The following is a 5,427-nucleotide window of genomic DNA, read 5'->3' as shown; positions in this document are numbered from 1 at the left end:
GTAATCGTAATTAATCTTTCATGCATCTTTTCATCCATAGAGGTACTTCATAGTTTCCTGCATATCAATCAGTCCAAGCCCACCCACCAGCTTGCTGGAGAATACAGGAAGTGAAAAGAAAATTCAGTAGGAAAAGCTGCTGAGAGAGGGAGATAGAAAAACCCCTTTAAGGATTCAGGCAGGATGAGAAACATGTCAAATGACTAGATACTTGTTGATTATTGGCAGAGCCAACTGCGTATGCCTAGAAGTTTGAAGCCAGCGCTGAAAGAAGATGCAGGGAGAGGCTGTTCCAGATGAAGATAGAGGCGGTGCTGGAGAGTTCCAGTTCCAGCACCACCAGTGCTGTTTGAACACTGGGGAATGTCCCCAGTGCTGCGAGAGAACTCATTTGCATACAGAAGAAATCTGTGATTTCACAGAAACGGCAGCGCATATCAGAATAATAAAGATAGGAGAAGAATAGTCTTTATAAAGGATATTCCGACGTGGTCTTTGCAGAAAAAGGGATTCTATCAGGGCTGGACTGGCCCTTCGGGGAATCGGTGAATCCCACAGTGTTTAGTCTTGGAATAGCGGTCAGCGGGTGACGTGACAGTATTTAGTCCTGGTATAGCAGTCAGCGGCTGATGTGACAGTATTTAGTCCTGGTATAGTGGTCAGCGGGTGACGTGACAGTATTTAGTCCTGGTATAGCGGTCAGCGGCTGACGTGACAGTATTTAGTCCTGGTATAACGGTCAGTGGTTGACGTGACAGTATTTAGTCCTACTATAGTGGCCCTATTTGATAACTCTGTATGTATATAATTATTTTTTAGTGTGGGGAAGGGCATATGCCTTGTTGCTTTTGCACCTGAACTTTAAAGATAAGGCTCACAAGCAACAAGTTTGCCTAGGCAAAAAAAAAACCTTGCAAAATTACAAACAACCACTTAAAATACATTAAGAACACCCATGTAAGTACCAGTGATAGGCATTGCGGCACATTGAATTAACAGAATGTGACTATGTTGTATGTATAAGTGGGGCCACACTTTTAATTTTGTCCAGGGCCCCACTTTGTCTAAAACCGGCCCTGAGTTGCCAGAGTTGGATGGCCAGGAGGGAGGGGTCTCAGCTGAACAGGGAGGAGAATTCTGAGTACTCCTGCAATACGAACCATGGCTGCCAGAGGGCTTCAAACTTGGTCGGATCGGGAGAGTCCTCCGCGACCAGGCCATCCATCTTTCCCTGTCGTCCTCAACAGCGGCACAATGTGGGGTATTTCTGCCCCTGTGTGCTGGTAGGACAGGCGGATATTTAATTAGCCAATCAAATGCGTGGCAGGCCCTATAAGAGGGCACAAGAACCTCCCCTCTGCGTGTTTTTTTCTGTCCTGTGTGGACAGAGGACAGGTGGGAGGACTTGTGTCCTCTTAGAGAAGCTCAGCAGGATCACTCACCTCCTGAGCGGTTGTTTTCTTCTTGTCACCTTCTGTGCCCTGCGGGGAGAAGGTGCTTGTTAGCCATGTGTGGCTACCCCCCTCTATCCCCCCTGCCCCCCCTCTCCTCCGCTTCCCCTGCTCCTTGTGACTTACCTGACATTTTGGTGAGAGTCCGGGGACTCCGCATGCCGCCTCTGGTGGCCGCGCGGACTGCCGGCGGGTGGAACCACACTGTTGTGTATCCTGTTCCCCGCCGGCCGCTGTAAGCGCGCACTTCCGGTTTCGCCGGAAGTATCATAGCGCCATGGCAACGGCCTGGCGCTGGCGGCCGCTCACTCAGGGAAGATTCAGGCCTTATTAAAGGCCGGAAAAGACGGGGAGATGTGGGGGTAAGTGCCCGTGTTAAGGGCCTCTTGGTGGGGGGGAATGTATATCTTTGCAGACCCCTGATTACAGGGGTAGTTGTCTGGGCAGGTTGCCTCACCTGCTTTGATTGTGGCTCCGCCCACTTCCAGCCGGCCAGAATTAAGAGGCTGGCTGGCCTGGTGTCAGAGACCTTCCTGCAGTATCTGCTGAAGGCGTGCGATTGTGGTGTTCATTGATCTTGAACTCTTTTCCAGTTTGCAAACTTTATTGGGAACCGGCTGTGATGGCCGAGTGGTTAAGGTTTTGGACTCGAAATCCAATGGGGTCTCCCCGCACAGGTTCAGATCCTGTTCACAGTGCCAGCCCGGCTAGCTCAGTCGGTAGAGCATGAGACTCTTAATCTCAAGGTCGTGGGTTCGAGTCGCACGTTGGGCGCCAAGTCACCTCTCTGTCCGGTCTACAGGACCTGGTAAGATTTACCCTTTTTTTAAAAAAGCTGGTATGATGTCATGGTGACAGTGTTGCATGGTCTATTATCTCTCTCTGTAGGATATGTCATCCTCTACTACCCCTCCTGGGGATGGTAGGAGGAAAACCTCTTCCAAGAGGAAACATCTTTCCTGCTTCGATTGCGACACACCGTTCCCTGATGGTAGGTAGCGGCTTGAAAGGTTGTGCCCTGCGGGGTACTACTGGTCCTATAACTTGCCTATTTTCAGGCTATGAGTGGGCCCGTTGTCGCGGGTGCAGAGGTCCTCCACCTGTGGAGCCCTCTCCCAGAGATATGATGGCATGGGTCAAGGAGATGGTGAGTTTGGGCATCGCTTGGGTAAATAGTTTTTCCCTTGCTTGTACTCTCCTTTTTGTTTTGCAGGATGATTCCCTCAAAGGGATCCATTGCACCTTGTCTCAGCTCACCAGGAGACCATGCTCTGAGCTCCGTTCCTCGTCTCTCCCCCCCCCCCTTGTAACACCTGCGGGTGGCAGAGGATGATTCCTCCGAGGACGACTCAGTTATTCCAGCAGAACTGCGTTCCATTATGAACAAACGGGCAGGCTGCTGAAGTCCTTCCGGTCTACAGTGGGCCGAGATGTTGACGGGGAAGCCTCCACGTCTGCCTCTGGGGGACATATTGCCTTCCATGCGGACGCCACGCTGACCGACCTTATGGTGCAGCAGTGGAAACAGCCAGAGAAAGGACATTCACTTTCCAGGATCTTCAAGTGGGATTCCTGGGGGCCTCCCCCGAAGGTGGATTTGGCCGTAGCAAAGCTGTCCCGCAGAACCTGGTGCCCTTGGAAGATGGTTCAAATCTTCAGGACCCTCTGGATCGTAGGGCGGACTCCGTTCTGAAGAAGGTCTACTCAGCTTCCTCCGCGCAAGCCTCTGTGGCCATAGCCTCCTCTATGGTTGGTGACTTTTTCCGCAACCGCTTAGCCGCCTTGGAGCGGGATATAGACTTGGGCATAGACAGAGATGAGATTCTGGCCTCTATGAAAAGAGTTCATAGGGCTGCAGATTATTTGGCGGAATCCTCCTGCCATCAATTTAAAATCTCTGCCAAATCTATGGCGTTGTCTACTGCGGCCCGTAGACCCCTTTGGCTAAAGCCTTGGCGGGCAGATTTTGCGTCTAAAGCAGCACTCTGTGCTCTCCCCTTTGAGCCGGGAAGGGTGTCTGGCCAAAGCTTAGACGCCATTATGGAGGGATTAGCTGAAGGTAGGGGAAGGTCCCTACCTCAAGCATCCAGGGGCAGACGTGCTCCCCCTAGAGGCAGAGGTTCTTCCTTCCCAACAACGGCGTTTTAGATATCGCCCTAGGGGAGCTGGTCGTGGCGCTTCCAAGGAGGACACCAAGAGGAAGCCTGAGTTTTGACGTGGGGCAGCTCCCTGTGGCCCCCCTTCCTGTGGGAGGACGTCTTTCCTCCTTTTCCAGAGCATGGTTCCCCCATATCCAAGACCCATGGGTGTTGAAGATCATACAACATGGGTATCACATCGACTTTCATCTTCCACCTCCAGATCGGTTCGTTTCCACCCGAACTCTTCCACCTTCTCAGCAGGCCAGTCTAGAAGCCTTGGTTGCCGAATATGTTACCAAGGGCACCCTGGAGAAGGTACCAGCCTCTGACCTCGGTCTGGGAGTCTACTCCCCCGTCTTTCTGGTCCCCAAGTTCACCGGGGGCTGGAGGATGATAATAGATCTGAGGTACCTCAATCGGTTTATCAGGAAGAGGTCATTTCGAATGGAAACCGTGGATTCCGTGGCTGTGTTTCTTCAGCCAGGAGAGGTGATGGTTACCCTCGATTTGAAGGACGCCTATCTACATGTCCCCATTGCTCATTTCCACAGGAAGTTCCTCGGGATTGCCGTCGCTATGGCCGGCCACAGGGAGCACTATCAATTCACAGCTCTGCCATTCGGCATCACATCCGCCCCACTGGTATTCACCAAGGTGATTTCTCCGGTCGCCGCGGCCCTCAGACTTCAGGGTCTTTTCATCGTCCCTTATCTAGACGACTGGCTACTGAAAGCTCAGTCTCCTGCTGCTCTCCTCCAGCAGCTCAACCTTGCCATCAACTTCCTACAGGAGTTAGGATTATCAATTGGGAGAAGTCCGAAATCGTTCCATCCACCTGAAGAAAATTCCTCGGTTTTATAGTGGATTCAGAAGCGATGCAGATCTTCCTCTCCAGTCCAAGGAAGGAAAGAATCCAAGCCAGTGCACGATTCCTATTGCGCACTCGGCAGGTAACCATCCGGACCGCCATGAGAGTCCTGGGCCTGATGTCATCCTCGGCCAGGGCGGTGCCTTGGACTTTATGGCATTTGCGTCCCCTGCAGATGGAAGTGTTGAGAACCTGGAACAGGTCTCCACGGGGATTGCACAAGAAGATCTGCCTTTCTCCCGCTCCCGTCTTTCCCTCAGATGGTGGATACACCTGAAAGACGGAAGGTCCACGGTCCCGACAGTGTGGACCCTGTTGACAACAGATGCATCCCAGTGGGGATGGGGAGCCCATTGTCAAGACAAAACTGTACAAGGACGATGGAGATGTCCGGTGCTGGGGTCATCCAATCTCAAGGAACTCAGAGCAGTGTACCTGGCCCTAGTACACTTTGCCCCAGAATTGAAAGGCAAGTCTGTCAAAAACCGGTCAGACAATATGACGGTGGTAGTCTATATAAACAAACAAGGGGGCACCAGGTCACCAACCTTGCTGAGAGAGACGAATCTCATATTTGCCTAGGCGGAGAAGAATCTGGTCCAGTTATCCGCTGTTCACATTTAGGGCTCCCTGAACATAGTAGCGGATCAGCTGAGTCAGGGTATTACCGTATCAGGAGAATGGTCTCTCAATCCAGACGTATTTCAACAGATCGTCCAGAGATGGGGTCTCCCGGAGGTCGATCTTATGGCTACCCGACTCAACGCCAAGGTGGGGACCTTCTGCTCTCTGTACCAGGAGGACAATCCCTTGGCGGTGGATGCCCTGTCCATCCCATGGAGGTTCAGGCTGTTTTACATATTCCCTCCAATTCCAATCATACCGAAGGTATTGATAAAAATAAGACAGGACCAAGCCTCGGGAATAGCCATAATCCCGTTCTGGCCAAAAAGGGCTTGGTTTGCTC

At 51.9% G+C, this 5,427-nt stretch overlaps 1 non-coding gene across 1 annotated transcript; it reads left to right on the top strand.

The window, feature by feature from the left end:
• Window positions 1-2,067: 2,067 nt before the first annotated feature.
• Window positions 2,068-2,149, top strand: TRNAS-CGA (transfer RNA serine (anticodon CGA)). Its single transcript has one exon. It is a non-coding gene; the product is annotated as a tRNA-Ser (tRNA).
• The last annotated feature ends 3,278 nt before the right edge of the window (window positions 2,150-5,427 follow it).

Source organism: Leptodactylus fuscus, chromosome 3 (genome assembly GCF_031893055.1).
Source record: "Leptodactylus fuscus isolate aLepFus1 chromosome 3, aLepFus1.hap2, whole genome shotgun sequence".
In the NCBI taxonomy this organism is placed as follows: domain Eukaryota; kingdom Metazoa; phylum Chordata; class Amphibia; order Anura; family Leptodactylidae; genus Leptodactylus; species Leptodactylus fuscus.
This window is presented reverse-complemented; position numbering and strand designations above follow the sequence as displayed.